Source organism: Antechinus flavipes, chromosome 1 (assembly GCF_016432865.1).
Source record: "Antechinus flavipes isolate AdamAnt ecotype Samford, QLD, Australia chromosome 1, AdamAnt_v2, whole genome shotgun sequence".
NCBI lineage: Eukaryota > Metazoa > Chordata > Mammalia > Dasyuromorphia > Dasyuridae > Antechinus > Antechinus flavipes.
The window spans coordinates 461952674-461980178 of record NC_067398.1 but is presented as its reverse complement, the minus strand read 5'-3'; the positions used below and the strand labels follow the sequence as shown (position 1 = coordinate 461980178).

Below are 27505 nucleotides of genomic sequence, written 5' to 3'. Positions count from 1 at the left end.
TAACTTTATGTTTTCAAAGTACTTTACATTTATTACATCATTTGATCCTCACAACAACCCTGCAAAATAGGTGCTATAATTGTTCATATTTTAAAACTATGGAAACTTGACTCTGAGAAAAGTAATTTATCTAACATCACAGCACCTTTCAGAGGCAGAATTTGGACTTGTGTCTCCTTGACTCCATTACTATCATCTAACTTCTTATGCCACATTCCATTCCTTTGGGTCCTCTCTCTAATGCCTTTATTTCTATTGATGCAATTCCTTCCAATCACTCAAGCTTGAATCTTAAAAGTTATTTTTTATGCTGTTTTGAATCTCATTACTCACATTAGATCTCTTGCAAAGTGATATGAAATCTCTATCATTTCATCTTCCATTCCTTTTTATTCCTACCGCTACTGTACTAATTCAGTCCCTTATTAACATCAACATTTGTATTATTCCAATAGCCTCTTAAATAGTCTTTTGCTTCTGCTCTTATCCATACCAATCCTTCTTTCACAATATTTTAAAAGCAATTCTGCCAACAAATCATTCTAAAAATGTAATTTTTATACTTCAAATTTTCAAAGTTGCTGCATTTTTTTATCAGATAGAATATAAACCTCTTATCTTGACATTCAAGATCTTTTTCAATTTGACTTCACTTCACCTTTCCATGATTGTCTCAAACATATATTCTAGTTAAACTGCACAACTCCTATTTTAATTTCAACGCCTCAAAACTTTTAAAATTAAAAAAAATTAGCAAAAAGGTGAAATTTCATTGCTAGTTATTGCCTATTTCCACTCTAACCCCACAATCCCCCACTCTTACATTATTGTGGTAGCATATTAATTGGTCTCTTGTCCTTAAAGTCTCTTTCTACTCTAGTCCATCCTTCATTCAGCTATCAAACTCACCTTCCTAAAGTAGAAGTAGAATCATATCACACCCACTACATTCAATAAACTCCAATGGCTTTCTGTTTACTTTCAGAATCAAATGTGAAATCTTTGGCATTCAAAAACCTTCATTTTTTGCCCCTTCTTTTCTTTCCAGGCTTTTTACATCTTCATGATTCCCATGTACTCTCCATTCTAGTAACACTGGTCTTGTTATTTCTCACTCCATTTCTTGACTATGGGCATTTTTAGTAGCTGCCCCACATTCCTAGAATTCTCTTCCTTCTCCTCACTATGCCTTGGATTTTCTGGCTTTCTTATAGTACTGGGTAAAACCTCATCTTTTGGGAAAGCTACATGGCATAGTGGATATTATGCTGGCTCTAGAATCAGGAAGACATTAGTTCAAATCTGACATCAGGCACTCACTAACTGTGTGACCCTTAGCAAGTTACTTAAACACAATTGCTTCTAAAAAAGTTTCACCTTATACAAAAAGCTTTTGTAACTCCTTATAACTTTCTTGGTCTTGTACACTTCACTCTGCATCAATTCATAAAAGTTCCCAAGATTTTTATGAAACCATCCCCTTCATCATTTATTATAGAATAACAGCACTCCATATTAGCTCTAATTTATCTTATATAAAACTTGTTTATATTCAGTTATTTGTAAATTGTCCTATATATTAGATTGTGATTTCCTTGGAAGCAGAAATGGTCTGTTGTCTTTCTTTATATGTCCAGCACAGCACAGTGCCTGGCACATAGTATATGTTTTAATAAATCCTTGTTGATTGATTCACTGTGCTGTTGATTCACATGCCTAAAAGGACATCTCTACTGATCTATTAAAATCCTTCTAAGAATAGAGTATTATTTGCTCCAGGAAGCCTTATGTAGTCACTCCAACATACTAATGACTCCATTCTCAAATTTCTCATTATATTTTGGATAGTTCAATCACGCTTTTCACTGCCTATTAGCATATTTATTAATGTACATGACTTCATATGCTCCTATTAGAACATACTTCTTGAGGGAAAAGGCTATATAATAATGTAGTATTTAAAATTTGTACTTAAAATACTTACACATAATAGTCACATTAGAAATATTGAATTAAATTGACTTGTTAGTAGGTAATTTACAAACTAATTTGAAGAACTAATTATTGCTAAGGCAGTTAGTTTATTTTCTCAATCAGTAACTATTTTCCCTTTATCACTCTCATTTCCCACTACCCAATCAAGAATGAAAGAAAAACAGAATTTTCAAGGTGGGCATCATGTTTTATAATAAGGCCTCTAGAATCATAGTTGGTCATTATGCTGATCAGAGTTCCTAAATCTTCTGAAGTTGCTCGTGTCTACAAAATTGTTGTTACTATATAAATTATTTTCTTGGTTCTGTTCACTTCAGTTTGTATCAGTTCATAAAGGTTCCCAAGATTTCTATGAAACCATCCCCTTCATCATTCATTATAGCATAATAGCACTCCATATGCCAAATACCATATATTATATTCCATACACCAAAACCTGCTGTTTTGGTTCCTGCTGTTGGTAACCTGCTGTTATATTCCAATTTTTTGCTATCTACAAAAGAGCTATAAATATTTTTATATCTCCTTAGTTAGAGTTTGTTTTACTTTGAGCTAGTATTTCCCCATTATACACCTTCTCTGTAATAGCCCTATGTCCTTTCCCACCCCCCTTCCCACCTGTTTTCCTATTGTAGTTCTATATCCATTTAAATATGTGTTCTTCCTTCCTTTGACCAGGTCAAATGAGAGTAAGGTTCAAGGGTCACTGCTTTCCCCACCCCAACTACACATTAATATAGATTTCTACTTATACCCTTCCCCATTATGTGAGATAATTTCTCCCAAATTCTCCCTCCCCCAGTATATTGCTGTTTCTCTCCCTTTCCTTAAGATCCTTAATATAGAAGAACTACTCTCAAGCTTTCTATCTCATTAAACTTCTATGACCCCTTATAGAAAAGATTCATAGGAGGGCAAATATATCATGCTCTCATATTAGAATGTAAGTAGGTTCATCATTGTTAAGTCCTTTATTATTATTTGTTTGTATTTAATTTTTTTTTGTTTCTTTCAACTCCTGCATTTGATCTTCTAAGTTTCTGTGTTAATCTAGGTTTCTCATTAGAAATTCTTGGAATTCTCCATTTGTGTTAAAAACCTACTTTCCCACATCTGTATGATTATATTTAATGCTGCTGGGTAAGTTATTTTTGAATATAAGCCTAAATACTTTGTCTTCCGGAATAATATATTCCAAATTCTCTTACCCTATATAAAAGTGGCTGTTAAATCATGTAATGCTTCTGACTCCTAGGTACTTAAGATCCTTCTTTATGATTTCTGGAAGTATTCTTTTTTTGTACTTAAAAATCTGGATTTTGACTATAATATTTCTATGAGTTTTCTTTTTGGCATTTTAAAAAAGAAGTAATCTATGGATTTTCAATATTTCCATTCTACTAGTTCCAAGAAAATTGGGGCAGTTGCATTGAAATATGATATTAAGGCTTCTTCTTCTTCCTCCTCTTCCTTCTCCTGCTCCTCCTTCTTTCTTCTTCTTTAGCCATGACTTTCAGATCATCCAATAATTCTTAATTTTTTATCTTCAATCTATTTTACATGTCAGATGTTTTTGGTGATTTTTTTTTGCTATGAGATACCTTATATTTACATTTTATAAAGTCTTTTGACTTTGTTTTAATATTTCCTCTTGTTTCATAGGATCATTGGCTTTTCTATTCAGTACTTTCTACTTTCAGGGAATTTTTTTCCCTTCAGCAAGGTTTTATAATTTTTGTAACAAACTATTAATTATAAAGACTTTCCCTGGTGGTATGGACTAAATAAGAACATTTGTGTTATTACAAGATTGCAAAGAGAATTCAGGCTAGGGATCTGAAAGCTTTCAGTGCTCCCAAAATAGTCTGATGTAGGGTAAAGTATGATTATTACTCCTTGGTCTGAACTCAGAGCATTTTTATCTGATTTTGGATCTGAGCATGAGTAAATTGCTACTTGCTCTAGCTTCTTTCAGCCAACTGGGAAGTTGGACTGGTTCAGTATGATAGATCTACAAACTTTTCTTTGTTCCAAGATTCCTGTCCTAGTTGTTTATCTGCAAATTTCAGACTAGAGAGTAATCAGCTACTCTGATTTCTGAACTTCTTTCTTGCTAGGTAAACTTCCTAGAGCTTGGACTACCCCTAATCCCTGAAGACAGATCTCCTTCTTAGTCAATTTTTGGTATTGGGGCTAGGACTGGATGTGTTTACCTATTCTTAAATCTTAAATGAAATATTCATTCGGGGTCTAGGATCTCCTCTTGTTCTGGTGCATAGTCCTTCCTCTGCTAATAGTATTCTGACACTGTGTTCCTGACCAGATCTTGTACCTAGAGTCCATAGATCTTTCTGTATGACTTTTTATAACAACTTCACCAAATATGACTCAACATGCTTTTTGCTGAATTTTTCTCAGATGATGAATATATTAATATTCTGACCCTTCCGTTTCCTATTGGGGCAGCATGTCTCCTGAGAAAAGACTGCTAGGATCCTAGCCACAAATTTTTGTGCATGCAAAGAATTTACCACTTTCAGCTATAGTCTCATAGCCAGCCCCCTCAGATGAGAAGGCCTCAGACTTCTCTGATGTACTAGCACTCCAAGTCTTCCAACTCCTACTGGGGTTTCATGTCCCTTAAGGAAAGCTGCCAAGGGCCTTTCTACAGATTTTTCATCTATTCCAAAGCAATCACTTTTACCCATACCACAATCTCTTGGAGCTATCCAGATCTCCCAAATGTGATTTAGAGAACCTCCACTGCAAAGAAAAGCAAACTTCCATTTCATTTCAAGTGTCCCATTCCTTCCTGATCTTGTCATTTGAGGGTAGAGGAATGATACCTTCTACTCAGGGATGAAAATTCTTATACTTGGTAATATACTTCATATCCCACAGGCTTTGAACTTCTATAAGTCATCCAAATAACTCTCAACATCTCCTACTACCTGATTCCTTATTCCTGTCCTTCTCAACTTTCTCACCACAGAGTTTTATCCAAAATTGATAGAGCCTTTCCACTGTGCCCTCTGGAATGTCTTCCATAGGCAAGAAGCTTTCCTTCATTTTAAATCTATTCCTCTCCAATTCATTCCATGTACTACTTCTTTCCTATGATGATACAACCTCATTGGACATTATCTCTAATAATACATTTATCTTCATGCATTCTTTTCAGCTCACTGTTTAAGGCATGGGAGTTGGAATATTCTTTGCTCCTTATTATAATTTCCAGCTTTACTCTACTTCAACCACACACGAAGATGGTCATATTTTTGATCTTGCCACAAATGTACAACTCTTATTAATTCTAGACATTTCCCTCTCAATGGTTTTCTATTTGTTCTATTTATAGCTTATTTGCCTCATCCATTAAATTGTAAGCCCTTGGAGGACAAGGTCTGTTTTTTACCTCTTTTTAAACCCCCAGGGCTTAACACAGTGCCTGGCATATAATATGTGTTTATTGAATGAATGATTTTCCCCACCAGGATTGTCTGGTGCATTTTCTAGATCTGTTTGGAGGAATGTTTGTGGGGAAGTATGTACTTCTTCCAGCTACTCTGCTAGCTTTTCTAGAGTATTAATAGGTGATAATAGCTTAATGTGTTACTTTTCTCAAATAATATATTTGCATTTTAATACAAAAAATGAATGACTAAGATGGAAATTTCAGGCAGGCTAGTGGGTTGACAAGGATACTTTCAGTGGCCCTAGAGAATAGAGTCTACATAACCTTTCTCTGACAAGTTGAAGTATAGAATAAGAAGGAAAGGGGTAGAAGTACTAATTCACACAATGTGATATAACTAGTGGGTACTAGAGAGATCAATTTGAAGTGCAGAAATAAAGTGATGCATTTGTATTCAAAGAAAGGCACTGTACACTTCTTTAAGCTTGAAAGACAAGCCTGTTAAAAAGATCTAACAAATGTACTCAGGGGAAAAAAACTTGAATTTAATTTTACATATATTTATTGAGTGACTACTTTATTTGAAGCAATGTTATTCTTTAAAAGCCTTTTCAATCATACTCATAGATAATACATTAGTTGGACCTATAGTCATATCATAGTAAATGTCAGTATTAATAAACTTTCACTTGTAACAGAATAATGGGTTTTTAGTAAATTAAATAAATTAATAAGTGATTTGCATGTAAATCACAATTCCTTTTTGTTAATCAATTTTTTTAAATTGTAAAATTCTTTGAAAGATTGATGTAGTATCAACATGGGACTAATGATGACTGCAATAACTCAAAAAAACTGATTAAGGTGGAAATTGCAAGCAAACAAGTAGGAAACAAGCAAAAATCACCCACTAAAGATATTTAAATTCATTTTTAACTTCAAGTGAAAATTTGACAGCAATCGATTTCCTTTTTTAAAAAGTTTTTTTCTTTATATCTTTGATGTTAGTAACAAATGGAATAGCAGAGAAGTAGGAAAAAATATCATAAACATTCAACAGTGAAAGAAGAATAATCTTCATGATTGTAAGAGGGAAGGAACTATGTTTATTATTTTGGTCTCTATTTCTTGGAACAAGTGTTTTGCACATGAGAAACATCAAAAAAATGTTTGCTGGGAGGATGAATAAAAGGAAAGGGAGTAAAATAATCATACAATAGAAAAAGGAGTCAAGTTGACATTAAAATTATTTTAGCACAATATATGATGTCATTAAAATCATGTTTGAATAAAATATTTATAAAATGCCACTTATTATTATTATTATTATTAAAATTAAATATTTGTGTGCCACAAATTCATGTATTTTCCCTTTTCTTCCCTAGAAATTTTTACATGTATTGATACTTTGGTTTTCAGTTATAATTTATACAACTAACTAAATCATGATTGAGACCAGGACATGTTTTTTCCTCCCCCTTAAATATTAAGGGATGACTTGACTCCCTTTCTGTCAGAGACAGGATATTGAAATTAAAACCTGGTGATAGTTTACTTTGATTAAATACTGTCAGAATCCTGGATCCTTAAACAGCTTTAATAGTGAGCATTGTAGAGTACTTTTTAAAGGGTTTGAAATTGTGAAGGAGAAGTCTGGGTACTCTCTTTCCCAGATGTTACAGATATATTCTACTAACAGGACGTACTGAAAAATGATTAGGAGGTTTTTAGGACCCAGGGGAAAGCAAGCTTTCCTGTGGAAGGACAGAGACTCCGGCGCACACGCCTCCTACCAAAATCACAGCCCCGTGGAGCTGGGGCTTTCATTCACAGCTTTCTAGAGAGATCTGAGCCTGAACCTGCCAGCAAAAGGGATCTTACCCACCCAGCTCAACAGCGAGGACACCTGCAGATAAACATACCCCAATGCAAGGTGGTGCAGCCGTGTGAAGGTATTTCATTTTCTTTTCTGTATTTGCAGCGCCTCCCAGTCCCTTTCCCTCCACCCCATTGCAAAACCATGGCTGCGGCGTTTCAGCACTTCTGTTCGTGGACAGCTCTCATCTGCAATCCCTCTGCACTTCATTCTTTCAGTCCTCTCTCTGTCTCTGCTGTTACCTATCTTCTTTTGGCACTTGCTCAGCCTGTGCTCTTACGGATCAACACCATCCCCATCCCCATCCTCATCCCCATCATCATCCCCGAAACAACAATCAGCACAACTATGTCATGTCATTCAGACAAAGCCCCGGATCACGGCTTGCAGAGGAAAAGAAGCACAAGTTTTTAGGGATAAAAGGAAAGTTCAGATGAATTACTCCTTCTAAAACAAAGAGAGAAGCCTGATTGGGAGAAAGGGAAAGTAAAGGCGAGCGAGAAAGACATCCAGCTAGGCAAAGACAGATGGGGCACTTGCCAAAGACCATCAGTTAGGCAGCTGCTGTTCAGCATATTACGGACTGTTTAAGTTCAGGGAATTAACACTGGCCTGGAGCATAGTGGTGTTATGATTATGTATGTATGTATGTGTGTATGTTGGGGCACACACACAAAAGCTCTACTGTTTCTGGTTTTCCAATAAAGATTCATCAGGGAGGAGGGTGGGGGTGGCTGATGAGTCATTTTCACCCACACTCCCCTGTTTTCTTCCTGAGCATTTACCGCAGAAACTCGGGAATTAAGTTTTGCTGATTTTTTTTTTTAAAGATGGAGACATTAAATGCTAACTCTCCAAACCAAATAGTAATAACAGTGATGATAACAATCAAGTGAAGGTTGCTTTCCCTAGGAAGTGATCTCTGTTAAAGGATTTCTTTATTGCTACTTGAAGTTCATTTCATATGTTAGAATCTTAAACCTTTGTTTGAATCAGAGATTCTTAAATATTTGCTCAAATAGTCCAAGTAGTAATGATATTCAGGAGCAGATGGTCAGGCTTTGTTCCCCACTAGTCAGTGCCTGGCTCAGAATTGGGAGTAAAAGACTCTGTGTGCTTTCTCAGGAATCAGCCAATAACACCATTTTTCTATAATAGTAAAGGGTAATAGACTGCAAAAAATGGAAAAGGCATTTTATGTAATTGTATCCTGTCAGACTGTTTTTTTTTTTTTGTCTTGACTAAAAGTAAGTTTGATGATCTTAAAAGTCTTTTACTGATTTATAGTTTAGGGTCCAAATACAAGTTCATAGGACATATTTGCTTTAGCCATGGTCATCTTTCTTAAAAGCATTAACCAACATATACTCAAGGATTCTACTGGGTCATTTCAGTTCCAGAAACCTTTGAGTAAGACTGCTATGCTGAATAATATGAACAAATAAAAACAAAATTGTAACTCTTAATATCTTTTAGGGGAGTGCACTTTACATTTTGTACATTTCCATTTTTTTCCAGGAAGAGAGTGCCCCCTCCTTACCAATTGAGCATATTTATTTTCTATATAATTAGCACCTTATTTAAAAATTAGAATTGTGCATGGTTTTCCAAAAGTGAGCAATGTCAGATACCATTTAGCTATTACTATTCAATTTAAAACAAAGCACAACAAAGGTCAGTTAATATCATAGTATAATTTGTTTACCTGTGCCTAAAACAAGTTTAATATGAAATCATTTCAGTACTAAGGATTGAACTAAATAATTTCTAAGGTCTTTTCTAGTTCTAATCCCTATGATACTCAAAATGTTTAGTAAACAAAAAGATGTAGTATTCCCAAATAAGCAGAACTTTTAAAGATGTCAAATTCTTTTGGGGGTAAATAAGAATATCAAATTGAAGTCATCTTTTAAAATCTGATGTTATCAAATATGTACATACATGAATCATTTCATTGACCCCTGAAATGCAATCAATCACTACTGGGGTTGAAGAAAACAGCTAAGAGAACTAAAGCAGAGTGCTCATCACATTAGTTATTTGGGGGCAGTAGAAGAAAGAAATTTTCTGAAAAGGACATAAGGGAAATCATTTGGTCTTCCCCAAAGTGTCCTTGGATCTGTAATGTTTATGAAGAGCAGATAATACCGCTATATTTAAAGTCCTTGTGCGATATGATGCAGAGGACTCAATTTATCTGCTTTCAAAGGATGATTCAGCCCTGCCAATATTTTAAAACTGCTCAAACAGAACAATCTATCTGTTTCCAGGAAGATACAGAGATCAGGAGACCAATGCCTCAAGTGCTTTTGCTGTATTTAATGAAATTTCCTGATATTGAGGGAATTTCAGAATAATGCTCCTTTAGTGAGATTTTCAGGGTCACATATTAAAAGGCAATCCTTCCCCTAACTGGAAATAAAAACTCTGAGTGTATTATTTTTTATGGAATGTATCTTTTCACCTTTTCATTGTCCTGGAAATGATCCATTTCCCACATCTGCAACAAATGAACTTTATCATGACCTGAAGAAAGTTTAAAAAGTAAATGGAAAATGTCATTTTCCAGGAATAGAAAGGAATATAATGCACAAATTACTCCCATGATCCCCCTTCCCTTTTTATAGCACACACCAAAGTTTAAAAAGACATGATGTAAAGAAATAATAAGAAAACTTGTCTTCAAATCTTGATTCTGGTAAAGATTATATCTTTTTGGGTAGACTATATTACTATATTTCTCTGGCTCAGTTTGTTTACCTATCTAGAGGCAATTAATGGAGTAAGGTATAGAATGTAGAGCCTGAAGATAGGAAGACCTGAGTTCAAATTTAAATTTAGATGCTTACTATCTATGTGGCTCTGTGTAAATCATTTAATTTCTGTTTGCCTTAATATCCTCAACTGTAAAATGAAGCTAATAATAGCAATATTTCTCAGGGTTGTTATGAGGATAAAATGAAATGATATACAGTGCCTGGAACATAATATGCACTATATGAGTGCTTATTCCCTTTCATTATCAAAAGAAAATAATACTACTTTCCCTATCTCCTTCACAAGGTGATTGGGAAGAAAATAAAATGCAATTGTAAAGTATTCTCCTTATTTCTGTCTCTGTTTCTGTCTCTGTCTCTCTTTCTCTATATATACATCTATATACACATAAAATTGAGATATACATGTTTATATATATTGTGTGCATATCTATATCCACATCTACCTACCTATTTACACACAAATTTTCTGTTATCATAGAATCATAAAGCTAGAAGGTGCTAGAAAGACAGTTTAGTCTAGCTTTCTCTCCTGAGAAATACGAATATATACTCTTTCCCATCCTATATATATATATATATATATATATATATATATATATATATATATATTATATATATATATTTATGACAAAATGGAAGATTCAATAACTTCCATGAATGACTCTTGCCAGTTCTTTATCACTTTGATGTAGGAAATTTTATCTCCTCTCCATGATGTCAAACAAGGTAGATATCCTGGGCCTCATACTTTGTGGGATCTATACTGCATATAATTAACAGAGAGGCAGGCTTTGTGTGAATAAGAGATTGGTTTAAGTAGAAAGTTCTAAAAGGATTTCTGACTCTTCACATTGTAATTAGATTTCCACCTTCATTGAGGCAAAATCATATCTTCTTTCATAATATTATTGCCCAAATACTTGTTTTCTACCTATTTTGTACCTTCCTTTCTCCTTGAAAGCAATTGGCAATGTTCAGAGACTCTACCTGATTTTACTTAGATAAAAAATTTGGGACCAGAGAGGAAGAGAAGGGTTGAAGACAAATTGTAGCATCCCAAGGATGGTACTAATCTCATGCCTGCCTTTCCCTGAGATCACCATGCTTATTTAAAGCCAAATTCTTCCTAGTTCAAGTACATTTTTTTGTTTCACCCATTTTGAATATGAAGTTAGATGGACAGCAATTTCCTGATAAAATCCCTTGAAACACTTCATCAATAATCATATCATGCTTCATACATCTATAAACAAGCAATCCTTGTTACTGAAATTTTTTCTTCTAAGATAAAGAGAATAGCTGGTATGTCAGTTCAGACATAATAGATGATAGATGATGAAATCTTTTGCAGGCTTTTCTCCTTTCTTGAGGGGAATGAAAATTCCTTGGTATTTCCTTGTTTCTGTGGCACTATATGGGCTGTAGGTCTTCACTTTTCTTCCACTTTGGTGGGGTAGGGAGGAGAAGGAATTAGAGACAAATCTCTTCCTTAGATGGACTCTTAAAACAGCATCAGGTCCATAAGACTTTTCTGTTCAATCATAATTCAGTTTAAAGATTTCTGGCATCTCTGTATTTCATATATTCCTTCCTCATCTGTATACAAGAAGCATTGTCCTTGATACACATTAACGAGATCATGGAGGAAACAAGAGGGAGATCTGCAGATTGGAACTGATGGCTCTAAAAAGCTACCCAGTTAGAGGAAAACAGGGGAGAAAATGATGCAAATTTCAGGCTATATCTATAAGTCATTACTCATTTTTTTTAGGATGTCTTCTTCCATTGGGAATTTATTTCTTTCTTTTTCTGGAGGAGTAATATAGGGACATGAGGGAGTGTGCAAACCTATAGCAAGGTTTCAGAATGAAAAAAAGTTTCAGAGTTATCACTTCCTTTGGCTTGTACATAATTCATACATCATGTTTATGTATGTGTGTGTGCATATGTATTTAGGGATGATTCCATGTCCTCTACTAATCTACATGTGCTATATAAAGAGAGTGTCAGTTATCATACTGAAGTATAGCAAGGAGGCCAATATAAAATGCTTTCTCTCTAGTTTCATCATGTGTACCAGGAAAAAAATGGCTTTTCTATAATGATAAGTTTGAATTCCCTAAGAATTACAGCTGAAAAATTTAAAACATGGTTGTTTATTGTCTATTCTTATATTTAGCGGTACTTAATAAGTTATTAGTCTATTTTTCTACAACATTTATTACCAGTAATCCTAGTTTGTTTTACTTTTTTGTAATTATTATATATATATATTAATTGCATTATATGTTATTTGTAGATTTATCTTATTACATTACTGGTACTAAAGTTCTGGAATGCAGGCAATGCATATCTTTTCCATCCTTTTTGAAATGTAGACAACTTTAAGTGAGAAAACTTCTTCTAACAGTATCAGATATGAAACTATATTATTGTACCTTATAGGATTGGAGAATTGTTTGGGATGGAGCACTGAGAGTTAACATGTTTTTATTAAGTGCAGATTTTCTGTTAGGCACTGTGCTTGGTACTATATTAAATGACTTGCCCCAACGTCCAATAGCCAGCAGGTGCAAGAAATAAGACTTGAACTCAGGTTTTCCTGATTCCAGGTCAGGCCTCTTATTAATCTTCATGTCTTATTCTGGATTAGCACAGTGTCATGGACATCCAGAAATGCTGTGAAACTCAAGTCATAAAAAATGTATAAAATACATTGCAAATTTTAAAATGTTACATGTGGTTATTACTGCCACTTAAACATATATTGCATTAAATTGAAGCAAGTTACTGAATTCTTCATGCAGTAAGTGTAAAGTCAACTCTACTAACTAACAAATTCCATCTTTAATGAAAAAAGAGATACACTCAGGAGTCACTATTGTTCTTAACTCTCCATAGTCCTTCCAATAATCAAATCAAGCCATTAGAATCAGATAATTAGAACTGGTCTATTCTTTTCATCCAAAGAATACATTTTGAAACTTAGTTCTATCTTTACCACATACAAAGCTCTGGGCACAGCTTTACCAATGATAACATTCTTTCTCCTGGGCATCTTCACTTTAGTTAGCTCCTCCTACTTATTGTCATTTAGCTTTAGCATTTTTTTAAAAAATTAAGAGATCTCTATGCTTCTACCTTTGTTGCAACTCACACCTGCTTCACAGTTACCTTTTAACAAATACCAAAACAAGTAGAAGCAGACGATTCTGTGCTTAAAGCATGGCTATAGTGTTCAGGAAGCCTTTAATCATGGTTATGCTGCAAGAGTGATCGGTGAGCTGGTGTGTAACAAGAGTGGCAGAGAAATGTGCTAGTGACCCAGGGAGTGAATTCTGAAGTCTTTGATGGAAGGTACCCCCTCCAAAGCTGAGATAAAGCTTATCTGTAAGCTTAGTAGCCTTAATTCTTTCATCCATCATAAAGAATGCACTAAGAATCAGGAATCACTTCACCAGTGACAAGGAGAACTTTCACTACTGACATGAATGGAAAACATGACAATGTCTTCATTGGAAAGTGATTTTTTTTGATCAAATTCAAAGAGTTTCTGAATGAGCTGTCCTTAGAGAGAAGTGATAGAGCACAATAGCCTTTAGACAGGAATTTAGCTCAAACTGTGATTAAACAAGGTGGTCAGAGTTTCCCTATGTGATACTCCCCACCTAAATTTTACTTTAGAGACAGCCGCAATCTATTTTAATTTCCTTTAGAAGAAAGCTACCAGTTTTTATTCCTAAGGAAATAGCTTATTCTCTCTCTTAATAACAATTAAATAGCGCTTTAAAGCATTTTACATGTTATCCTATCCATGACGTAGGCACTTCTATTATCCCCATTTTACACATGAGGAAACTGAAGTTGAAAGAAATTAAGTGGCAAACTTAGGCTTACACAACCACTAAGTGTTTGAAGCATCAGTTGAACCTAGGTCTTACTGAATCTAATACTTTATCCACTCTGTAACACAGATTCTCCAAAGAAGACATGAGTTTTTAGAAGTCTTGCAAAGTAGATAAATTCATTGTAAATATATGATGAGGGGAAGCAAATTTCACAAATACAGAAAGACTAGGAAGTTAGCCCCATTTACTTGCAGAACATTTGGACTATTTAATCTCATCATGAGTGTATATGATTAACCTCATGGTTGGTTGGTAATCAATTTCATATATAACTTCCTTTTTAAAAAATAATTATAATTTTTTATTGACAGAACCCATGTCTGGATAATTTTTTACAACATTATTCCTTGCACTCATTTCTGTTCCGACTTTTCCCCTCCCTTCCTCCACCCCCTTCCCTAGATGGCAAGCAGTCCTATGCATATAACTTCCTTTTCATTACTGTTTTAAAACTTCACATCCATGACCCATGGAACATATTAACTTGATTTTCAATTACTGAATATTTTTTTAAAAATAAATTTTGGTGCATTAATAGCTAGAACAACTTTTCTCACTTCAAAGAAGTAGTGACTCTGGGAGTTTGGGCTAGTAACTATCATTGCCACAGGCACCTCTTTAAGATTAGATTGCTAAGGAGATGCTCCCCTTCTGTGGGAGAAAAAGTTCATTCTCTATAACTCTCCACAGATGAAATCACAGGTTCAGTCAAATAACAACCATTTAGTCCCTTCCGGTAAAGTTCCCAAGAGGGCTTTTGGTCTAATTCATTCCACTTGGTCTTTTACATGGTTGTAGTCGATTTGTATTTTCTGGCTTTGATTTTTTCTTTTTATCATTTTTCATCATTTCATTAAGCTCGTTCCTTAGTACTTTATAATCCATAATACTTTATAGTCCTTACACTTGTCAATCATATTTGTACTGTAATATTTTAATACATGAGTATACTGCAATTTAAGTATTCTCCTATTGTTAGATATTTAGGCTACTTACAGGTTATTTGATTAAACTACATATAATGCTTTTAAGCATCTCTTTGTGAACAGCAAGTGCTTAAATTTTTTTCATAAAACTCAGATTATAGTACTAATAGTGGGATTTGAGGTCAAAGTATGTACTTCCTTGCATGTAGTTTCAAATGTCACTTATGTGTCTAAGAACACTAAAATGCACTTAAAATATATGACTCATTTTCAAAATTTTGGTGTTCATTGTTCTGGAGCAAATTTAAGATTTGATAGCTTTTCCTTTCTTGAGTATAACAATATTATTGCCATTTATGGAAACATTTCCAGTTTCATTCAACTTTTATTTTGTTTGATTTTTGTGGGGGAGGGAACTTTTATGGAAAAAAGCATCAGGATGGAATGGAGAACCATTTATTAAACGCATCCAAAAATCACTTGGACTAACACTTATATTTACATGGAATTATGCAATTTCCAAAACACATTTCTCACAACAATCCTGAGAGTATGAAAATTGGCATGCTCATTGTATAGATAAGGAAATTGATATTCAGAGAAATTATAAGTTTTCCAGTGGTATAAGTTAATAAGTAGGGACCCAAGAGTCCAGCTATAGTGTTTCTATTTTATACTTTGCTGCTTCTTTTTAGCTGTACCATTAATTTCTATATGACTTTGAGCAAATCATTTATCAGTTCCCATTTATATAAAAGATGATGATAATTGATAATAACAACTACATGAATGCCACTTTGTATTTAGATATAATGATTTATGAGCTATATATGATCACATATATCCTAACAATATTAGGAATTAATTTTTGATAAGTATAAGGTAGACACACACAGTGAGAGAGAGAAAGAGAGAGAGAGAGGAGATGATATGGTATGGTATGGTGTACAATAGTGTATATAGAGCATTTAATCAGCTAGTCAATAAACATTTATTAAGAGTCTACTATGTGCCAAGCCCTGCACTAAGTGCTGGGAATATAAAGGAAGATTAAAGAGTCTCTATTCTCAAATACTTCACAGTGTAATAGGAGAAATAACATGGGGGGGGGAGAAAAACTATGAGCAAACAAGCTGTATTCAGGATAAATTGTAAATATTCAAAAGAGGGAAGATGCTAGAATTAAGAGGGATAATGAAAGGTTTCCTGCAAAAGGTAAGATTTTAGCTGGAACTTGAAGAAAACTAAGGAATCAAGGAAGTGAATATGGAAAAGAAGAGAATTCCAGGCAAGGGGGACGGCCATTGACAATTTCTGTTGTCCAAAGGTTGAGTGTCTTGTATGAAAAAAGCAAGGAAGCCAATGTCACTGCATGATTGACTATTTGGGGGAAGTAAACCATGTAAGAGTACTGAAAATATAGAGGGGAAGATTATTAAGAATCTTGAATGATGAACAAAAGATTTTATCGTTGGTCTTTGCTATGATAGAGACTCACATTGTCAGACATATTTTCGAAAGATCTCTTTGACAGAAGCTGAGTGGAGAATGGATTCAGTGGAAAGAGACTTGAGTGAGAGTGCCTTACCAACCTTCAGTCTATTGCAAGTCTGGAGCCCACACAGATGGTGGCAATCTAGTGGAGAGAAGGGCCTTCTGAGAGAGATGATGAAGACAATGTTGACAGGCCTTGGCAACAGATTGGATGTAGGAAATGAGAGAGGGAAAAGTCAAAGATAACATTGAAGTTTCAAGCACATGTAACTGGGAGGATGGTGGTATCATGGACAATAATAGGGAAGTTTTGAAGGCAGAGAGGTTTTTTTTGGGGTGTGTGTGGTGGGAGAATAAATGGTTTTCAATTTGAATATGTTGTGCTTAAAAATGTTTTAAAATATCCAATTCTAGATGTCCAACAGGCAATAAGAGAAGCAAGTTTGGAGGTGAGAAGAGAGGTTCAAGCTGAATAAGTAGATCTGAGATTCATCAGAACAGAGATTATATTGAATCCAAAGGATCTTATGAGAATACCAAATGAAATAGTAAATAGAGAATTGTATCAGAGGTATAAATACAAAAAAGCAAGATGGTTCTTGCCATCAAGGAACTGCCATTGTAATAATGGAAGACAACATAACAAGGGAAGTTGGAAAAAGAGAGGAGAGGAAATACATGATGGCAGGGGATAGAAAGTAACAACTTGTCTGAAAATTAGGGAAAATAAGGCAAAAGTTCATTTAAAAGAGTCCAGGATGATTCTAGATGCAGAGGCCAAGGTTCCAGTGGAAGATGGGATTTAATGATGACCAGAATTCAGGAAGCTTAGTTCATTGATTTGGAAATGGGAGTGAAAAATGTCCCTTAGAGTAGAGTGGCAATGGAATAATATAATTTATATGAACATATGTTGAAATAAAAATTACTATATAAATACAATGATCTTATTACTATAGGAGTATGCAATTTCCCTCAAGATAGGGACTATTTTCTTTTTCATCCTTTTATGGCCAGTACTTAAGTCAATGTTTCACATAATTAGGCATTCAGTATTTTTTTTTACTGTTATTCAATTGTTTTTCAGTCATATCCAAATCTTTTTGATTCTTGATAAAGATATTGGAATGGTATGCCATTTTCTTCTCTAACTCACTTTACAGTTGAGGAAACTGAGGCAAAGTGAAGTGACTTGCCCAGGATCACACAGCTATTACATACCTGAGACCAAATTTTAGCTCAAGAAGATATCTTACTGACTCCAGACCTAGTACTCTATAAACTACATCATCTAATTGCCCCCCATATGTATTTACTGACTGCTTCTCACATTTATTTATTCACTTGTTATATAAATATTTATTAATTTCCTACTATAGAAATGATTCTAGATATGATGAGAATTGGGGGATATTCAAAGGTAATCAAGGCTATCTATTAGTGTTGATAAGATATATAAATTAATAAAACTAACAATAGCTTGTGGAACATATTTATAAATAAATTAATGAAAATAGCAATAGCTTATGAAACTTATCAGATAAGATAAATAAATTAATGAAAATAACAATAGCTTGTGGAACATATCAGAGAAGAAAAAAAAATAAGATTTTAATTAGCTGAATTAAAAGGAAAGAGAAATCACTTCTTAGAGGATTAGGAAGATGACATTTTAGGTTTGTTTTGAATAACAAGGTAAACTAATAGAATAAGATAGGGGGAAAAGGACATTCTAGACATAAGAAATGATGTTAGAAAAGATGTAAAGGTAAGAATAGTGACACTGATAATTGACATTTACATGGTGCTTCAAATTTTTCCAAAATGCTTCATGGATATCAAGTCATTATACATAGTAATAACTCTGGAAAGGTAGTTACCCCAGGTATTATTGTCACTGAGTTCAGAGAGATTAAGTTACTTGTACAATTAGTATTAGAGATGATTAAATTGCAAGTTACAAAGGACTTTGCAAGCCAAACAGAAGATTTTATATTTGGTCCTAGAGTCAGTAGGAAGCCATGAGAGTTTACTAAATAGGAGATAGAAGGGTACATCAGAATGGTGGCAGTGTCAGAGGAGAAAAAGGACTATAGTTGAGAGATGTTACACAAAATTAACAGGTATTGGCAACATATGGGTAAAGAAGAATGAGGAGTCAAGGACTATATTGAGATTGTGAGCTGGAATGGAAGAATGGTGGTTCCCCTAGGATATTAGCGAAGTTTGGAAGAGGGAATGGTTTGGGCAGAAAGACAATGAGTTTAGTTTTAGACATAATGACTTAAGATATTTACAGTACAATCAGTTTGATATCAGCAAGAGATGTAAGACTAGAGGTCAGTGGAAAGATTAGCGCTAGATAAATAGATCTGAGAATCAATAACATAGAGATGACAATTGGATTCTGTGAGCTGATGAGATTATCAGGAGAAATTGTATAGAGATTTAAGAGAAAAGGTTCCACAGCTTTGTGGGATACTCACAGATAGTAAACATATCCTGGGTAAAGATGCAGCAAGGAATATTGGGAAGGAGCAGACTAATAGATAAAAAGAGAAATAGCAGAGAGATGTTTTTAAAACCTCAAGAGAAGAGTGTATCAAGGAAAAAAAGGTGATTGATAAAATTAAGGCCGAAAAGATCTCACAAAGGATGAGTTTTGAGAAAAGACCATTAGATAAATGTCCATTAGAGGATGAACTTAAGTTACCTGACCCGGATTAAACTACATCTCTGGGTCTGAAAAACTTGCAGCTCTGATTGCTCAGCCCTTGAAAGTGCTATTTGAAAGATCATGGGAAATTAGAAATATACTACGGGACTGAAGAAAGAGAAATATTGTCCTGATATTAGTAAGAAGAGAACAGAATCTGCAAACCACAAGCCAGTGAGCTTGGCTTCAATTCCTGAGAGAATTTGGAATCACTAGAGATGGTTGGTAAATATTTAGAAATAGAAATGGTGAATGAAAAAGTAAGCACACCTTTATCAAGAATACAACATGCTATTCTAATATCATTTCCTTTTTGTTCAATTTACTAAAATAGTAAGTATCTTTCATTGCTTTGTAAACCATTTATCTAGATTTTGCAAAGCTTTTTTTTTAAGCTTTTAAAAATTAAAGCAGCTGAGTGGGACAATGGATAGAATATTGAACCTGGAATCAGGAAGACAAGTTTAAATCTGGCCTTAGAAATTGACTAGCTATGTGATGCTGGTTCTGGACAAGTCTCTCAATTTCTGTTTGCCTCAGTTTTCTTAACTGTAAAATGAGAATAAGAACAATATCTACCTTCCAGCATTGTTATAAGAATCAAATGAGATAATATATATGATGCACTTAGCACAAAATGTATCCCCATTTAGTTGGTGCTTATAAATGCTTATTCCTCCCCCTACCTTATAAAATATCTCATACTATTCTTGTGGAGAAGATGGGTTCATGTGGACTACAGTTTCATGGTTGGGTAACTAGATTTAAAGAGTGATTTTTAATAAGTCAATGTTAAAGTAGCAGTAGGTTTCTAGTAGAGCACCTTAGGGATCTATGATATTTCACATTTTTAGTAATGGATTGGATAAATATATAAGTGCTGTATTCCTTAAATTTCCAGATAACACAAAGCCGAGAAGAGCAGCTAATACATTGGATGATAGAGTCAAGATCTGAAAAAATACTGACAAGCTAGACCACTGGGTTGAGTCTAATAAGATAAAGCTAGACCACTGGGTTGAGTCTAATAAGATAAACTTCAGTGAAAATAAATGGAAAGTCTTCTTTTTGAGCACAAAAAATCAAGTTCAATAGTATAATTAGATGGAATTTTCTGAAAAAAAATCTGGAAGTTTTAGGGATCTGCAATTTCAATATGAATCAACAGTGTAGAATGGCAGCCAAAAAACAAAGTCAATGCAACATTGGAATAAACTGAGAGATACCTTTCAGGAATAGGGACTCTGCAGTTTCTCTATTCTGTGCTGTTTTCAGATCTTATCTTAAAAAATGTGTTCCATTATGAGTGCCATGACTTAAGAAGGACATTATAAATTTGTCAGTGTCCAGAAGGGAGCAACTGACATAATAAAGGAGTATGTGCCATATGAGTAATAATTGATAAACTGACGTCATTTAATCTGGAGAAGAAAGGACTTATGGAGAAAGGACTAGCTCTATTCAAGTACTTGACGGATTGTCAAATGAAGGAAGGATTAGACAGAACTAGGACCAATGGAGGGGAAGTTGCAAAGAAGCAAATTTAGGCTTAATATCAGGCAAGATCTCCAACGATTGGAGCTATCTCAAATGGACTGCTTTGAGGAGTGGCAGGTTTCCCCTTCTTCGAGATCTTCAAGCAGAGACTGAAAACCGTCTTATGTATAACTGGGAATTGATTTAAGATATGAGTTGGCCTAGGTGGTGATTGAGGCAATCTCTAACTTCATATTCTGTGATTCTATATCTCTTGAACTCCATATCTACCAACTGTTCCTTATTTTTGCTCTCATTACCCTAATATAGAATCTCATTACCTGGACTATTACAGTAGCCACCTAACAAATATTCCTGAATTGTTCTCTTTTGCCTCCAAATCTTACATCACACTATTGCCACAAGTTTTCTTATGCCTTCATCTGGTCATGTTATTTCTTTTCAATATCCTTTATTAGTTCTCTTTTACCTAAAGCTCAAACTCCTTAACATGGCATTTGAGGACCTCCAAAATAAAATAATACCCTAGTTATCTAGCTTCGTAACAATCTTTATTTATAAATACAGGTACTATCTATGTACCTGTATTTACTTGTTAATTCTTCAACTTCCACACCTTCATGGTTTTCTCCCTATAGTGTTTCTTATGTCTGAAACATTCTGTCTCTCATTCTTTGTCTATTAAATTCGTATTCATATTTTAAAGCCTTATTCAAATTCCATTTCTTTCATAAAACCTTCCTGATGTGTTCCATCAGTAATCACCACTCCCCTTGAATTACATATAACCTTTTGTATCTTCTTTATGTATTTACTAAGTACGCTGTGGTATTAAAGCTAGCTTTTTTATGTTATAGATTCTTATTCTACTTTAAGCTCCATAAGTGAAGTGACCTTGTCTTATATATACTACTTTCTCCAGGCATACATAATAGGTACTATACACATGATAGGTACTTAATAATTCTTGTAGGATCAAATTGAATTGACCAGTGATAGGTTGAGTAAATGAAAATTGGAATATAGCATGAATTTGGCACTTCTACAGGTTTTAACACGTCATCATCATCATCATCATCTTTATCACCTGCTCCTCCTATTTCTCCTCTTTCACTTCTTTGTTCTTCTCTCCGCCTGTTCCGTCTATTCTCCTTTTCCTTCTTTTTATAGATTGTCCCCACTTCAAGTTGTAACTCCATCATGTGAGTCTAGAGCTTGTTAGAAATAGTACCCTACATCTTTTATGAGAGAGAATATGGTGTAGAGAGAATAGAGTGCTGGGTTTAGAGATAGGAAGATCTGGGAGGGAATATTGCTACAAGCACTTAATGACTTTTTCATCACAGACTAGTCAGTTTATAACTAGACCAGTTTTCTCATATGCATAATGAGGAAGTGGTCTCTATAACTTCTAAGGTTGTTTCTAGTTTTAAGTCTCTGATTCTGTGAACTTGACTCACTCTTCCCTCATGCCTTCCACCTCAGTGATGACTTACTGGTTGTTTGGCAGCAACATAAGATCCAGATATTTAGGATCACAGGAATCTGCCCTCTCATCTGGTATTTCATCAGGTCCACAAGTAGATCTCAAGCACCTGCTGTGTGCTTGGTTCAATGCCAGATAGAACAGAATAGCAGTCCTTGAAAAAGAAGATCAAGGACTCTGACTTCCTGCTTTACTTGAGAAATCAACACATTAAGAATGAGTAAAAATAGTCAAAGATAGCCTAGGAATAAAGCAGCCAGTTTTAAAGCTGGCAAATTTCTTTTCTGCATAAATAAAGGTATCAAAAAGTAGCAACAGTGTATATGTTTGATACAGCAGAAAACCTTCACTAAAATAAATCAATTTCTTCAGTGAACAAATGTGTATGTCTCTTAAATTTCAGTCGGAAGTTAAAGGATTATTGGAATTGAGGATGTCTTAGGATGAAAGAATGTTAGAAATGAAAAGGACCCAGAAACATTTTATCTATGTTATATGGAGCAAATCACCCAACTTGATTTTTACTTCAGTTTCCTTATTTATATGATAGGGATAATAACACCTTCAAACCCAACCTTACAGAGTTGTTGTAAAGATCAAATGAGGCAACACAAAGTGCATTGTAATGGAAGAATGCTTAGAAAAAAAATTTTTCCCCTCACTATTTTCTCTGCCTATCTCAGAAGAGTATTATGAAATCCAAGGAAGAGAGGCAGTTTGGTATAGGGAGAAGTGTTTAAAAAAAGGAAAATTTGTAGTGATTCTCTTCAACTGAAATGCCTATTGTCATGTCTTTTTTTTAAAAATAACTTTTTATTGACAGATTCCATGCCAGGGTAATTTTTTTTTTACAACATTATCCCTTGCACTCACTTCTCTTTTGATTGTTGCCCTCCCTCCCTCTACCCCCTCCCCTAGGTGGCAAGCAGTCCTATATATGTTAGATATGTGGCAGTATATCCTAGATACAATATATGTTTGCAGAACCAAACAGTTCTGTTGTTGCACAGGGAGAATTGGATTCAGAAGGTAAAAATAACTCGGGAAGAAAAAGACAAAAATGCAAATAGTTTACATTCATTTCCCAGTGTTCTTTCTTTGGGTGTAGCTGTTTCTGTCCATCATTTATCCATTGAAACTCAGTTAGGTCTCTTTGTCAAAAAAATCCACTTCCATCAGAATACATCCTCATACAGTATCGATGTTGAAATATATAATCATCTCCTGATTCTGCTCATTTCACTTAGCATCAGTTCATGTAAGTCTCTCCAAGCCTCTCTGTATTCATCCTGCTGGTCATTTCTTACAGAGCAATAATATTCCATAACCTTCATATACCACAATTTACCCAGCCATTCTCCAATTTATGGGCATCCATTCAATTTCCAGTTTCTAGCCACTACAAACAGGGCTGCCACAAACATTTTGGCACATACAGGTCCCTTTCCCTTCTTTAGTATTTCTTTGGGATATAAGCCCAGAAGTAACACTGCTGGATCAAAGGGTATGCACAGTTTGATAATTTTTTGGGCATAATTCCAGATTACTTTCCAGAATGGTTGGATTCGTTCACAACTCTACTAACAATGCATGTGTCCCAGTTTTCCCGCATCCCCTCCAACATTCATCATTATTTTTTCCTGTCATCTTAGCCAATCTGACAGGTGTGTAGTGGTATCTCAGAATTGTCTTAATTTGCATTTCTCTGATCAATAGTGATTTATATTGTCATGTTTTAAGAAACTCTAAGGTACCATACAATTGTTATGTATAATCTGAGAGATTTCAAGCTGGTTGGGACCTCATTAGTCACCTAGTCCAATCCTCTTCCCCAACCTGCACTTTAGAAATAACTAGATCAAAGCCCAGTTTAAGGGGCTTCTCCATGGTCACATAATTAGGTAAGTAGGAGTCAATAGAGGATCAGAAAATAAATCTTTTATTCTAAAATTTGGGCTCATTTCATTGTATTTTGTTACTTTTATAATATATTATTATTATTATTATTATTATTATTATTATAGGTTTTTTTCTTAGAAACAGTGTGATATAGTGACTAGAAAGCTGGACTTGAAGTTAGGAAAATTTGAGTTCAAATTCTGTTTCTGATCCATATAGGATATGTGACCCAAATCAATGCCTTAGGTGACTCTCTAAATATTGAGAAAGGTACCTTATAGCATTGATAGAGGAAATTCCTTCATGAAAGAATTGTTTTTGCCAATGACATCTTAGTGGAATTCTTATCCTTATCCATCTTTTCTTATATTGTAGAAGGGACAGCTGAGGCCAGAAAGGTTCATTGGATTCCTAAAGATTACATAGCTAGTTTTTGACAAGTTGGGATAATCACTTCTATAATCAAGATACAAAGCCTGGATTACATCCCAATGTACTGGAAGTATACTTCTCTATATGTGCAAGTAATCTCATTCCTTCCTATCTTTTCTAAGAGATTGTCCCTCTTATAATCCCTAGTATTTCACTAATCTTCAAACTCTCCCTGTCTCCTGCTTGTTTCTCTGTTTTCTAAAGAAACATCCTCAAAAGAAAAAAAAAACACAAAACAAAAAACCATTTGTTTTCGATACCTTATTCATCCCTGCTGTTTCTTGGCCTTAATTTTTCTTACTTTTTGCAACTAAACTCCTTGAGAAGGTTTGAGATTACTACCTCTTTGTTTCCAATTCTTTGCAAAACATTACCCAAGTAAAAATAAAAATGACCGTCATCAATGCCAGGATCATCGGATTCCAGTTCTTCCTGATGAAATAGAAAAATCCATAATTCAGCAATAACTAATGCTTTTTCTTCCTTTCTGTTTTTAATTCTGATCTAATCATTCAACTGAAACTTCTCTCTCCAGAGTTACCAGTATATCTTAATCAAATCTCCTGGCCTTTTTTCAACCCTCATTTTTCTTGATCTATTTGCTACCTTTGACAAGATTACCTTCTTGTCCTGGAATTGTCTCCTAAATTTTTATAGCACCTCTCTATGTAGAACTCTATCCTGGAGCCTTTTTTGTTCTTCACCTACTATTTCAAATGGTGATCTTATCAGCTTCTGTGGATTCAATTATCATCTGCATGCAGATAATTCTCAACTCAATTTATCCAGGTCAAACCTTTCTTCTAATTTCTAATTTCACATTCCAACTGCCTATTAGATAATTTGAAAAGGATATCACATAGACGTTTTAAATGATACATCCAAAGCTGAACTCATTATCTTCTCTATCCTCAATCCTCTCTATTCCTAGCTTCTCTTTTTAGGACATCATTCTTTTCCCAGTTACCTAGGATTGAAACCTAGATGTCATCCTCAACTCCTTATTCTATCCCACACCTTCCATAATCAATCTATTGCCAAGTTCTATTACCATCTCTTGTATATCCCCCCTTCTCTCTTTTTACACTGACAATACACTGACAGCAAGTACTGATTACCTCATGTTTGAACTATTGCAATAGTCTTCTATTGGTCTTCATGCATCATGACCCTTCTTTTCAGTCCATTCTTTACTCAGCTTTCAAATTAATCTTCCTAAAGCACAGGTATAACCATGTCACACTCCCCATTCAAAAAATTCCACCAATTCCCTATCACTTCCACAGTCAACTATCAAAACTTTTGTATGTTATTCATATATCCTCATAATCTTGTCCCATCCTATCTTTCCAATTATCCACTACCTTAACCTCACATACTCTTAAGCTCCCATGGCACTTGTCTCCTTACTTTTCTAGAGTCAGGCTAGCTGAGAATAGAATGTAGAATCTGGAGTCTGAAAGATCTGAATTCTAATCCAGTCTCAGAAACTTATTGGGCAAATTACTCAATTTCTGTCTGTCTCAATTTCTTCAACTATAAAATGAGGATAATAATAACTCAAGGGTTATTGTGGGGATCAAATGAGATTATATTTGTAAGGTGCTTAGCAAAAGGCCTGCCAAGATGAATAATGAATGCATATTATCTCTCTTTATCCTTTTCTCCTTCCCTTCTTTTCTTCCTTCCTTTCTTCTTTCTTTCCTTTTCTTCCTTTTTTTTTATTTGTATGATACTCCATACAAATTCTATGCATTTTCACTGCCTCCTCTACCTGAAATTCTCTTCCTTTTCATCTCTTCCTGGTGAGATCATCTAAAATGTATCTTGTTTCTATATAGTCTTTTTGCAAGTTGTTTCTTCAATGAAACTGTGAGATCCATGAGAGAAGGAATTATCTTTTTGCTTTTTTGTGTTTTATCACTGCTTAGCACAGTGCATATATCACAGTAGGCACTTAATAAATATTGTTGATTGGTCTTAGAAGGGCTGGCAAATGAAATGTGCTACTATCATTGATTCTGGAAGTTTGGGGGGATTGGAGGTTGCTCCACAGGACTTGGAGAAGCCCAAATGTCCTAGTTTAAAACAAAAAAGGATAGTGGATAGAATCTTTCATTTTAAAAGTGATGAGTTTGATTTGAAGTCCTATGGTTTGGTCTAGAACATTCTATTCAAAGATTCATTAATAAATACCTAGAAAAAGAAATTTTAACTACAAAGAGATCAAATGGCTTCATCAATATTAAGCCAAGAAACACTAATAGCATTTTTGACAGGTACTAGACAGATATAACAGGAGAATATTGCAGATATAGTTTACCTAGAGTGCAGCAAAACATCTGACAAAACTTTTTCAAGATCTTCTTATGGAAGAAAAATGACTATTAAAAGATAGAAATGTTTGATGAATTCAGAACTGGTTGAATGACTGAACTAAAATAGTAATCCAGTCATTCAATGTCAATTGTAGTGAGATTTCTAATGGAGTATGCAGAGATCTGTGATTTACCTTGCTTTGTTAAAAAATTTTTTTTCTCAAAAACTTGATGTCATAAATAGCACACATCTCAAATATTTAGGTAATACAGAGTTAGAAGTATCACCCAAACACTGTATGAACAGAGGAAGGAACTACAAAGTTCTAAACAGGTTAGAACATTGAGTCACATACCAGAAGACAAAATTTAAGAGGGATAAATGCAAATTTTATATTTGAATTAAAAAAATTAAATTCATTAACAGGTGTGTTATACTGAAGCCTGTGCCAAGCTAAATTCATTGGGGAAGGAGTGGATAGATTGCAAATTGTCTTTAAAAGATGAAATAATAGTGTGATATAGCAGCCAAGCCACTGAAAGCCAGTCTTCAGTCCAAGGGAAGCAACAGTTATACCATTAATTTTCAGACCAAGAGAAGCAATAGTTATATCATTCTCTGCCTTTGTTGATGTATCTGGAATATCGTATTTAGTTCTGTATAACACATTTTAGGAAAGACATTAATAAATTGGAAAACATTCAGAGGAGGACAACTAAAATGATTTTGAAAACTAAATGAACCAACTTGAGATGTTTAGTC

General features: G+C 34.4%; 1 protein-coding gene across 1 annotated transcript in view; it reads left to right on the top strand.

The window, feature by feature from the left end:
- The first annotated feature begins 7179 nt into the window (after window positions 1-7179).
- Window positions 7180-27505, top strand: part of CLVS1 (clavesin 1) — a 197014-nt gene continuing 176688 nt past the window's right edge. Inside the window, exon 1 of the mRNA XM_051970146.1 lies at window positions 7180-7362. The gene's annotated coding sequence lies outside the window, so the exon portion shown is untranslated. The remainder of the gene's footprint in view (window positions 7363-27505) is intronic.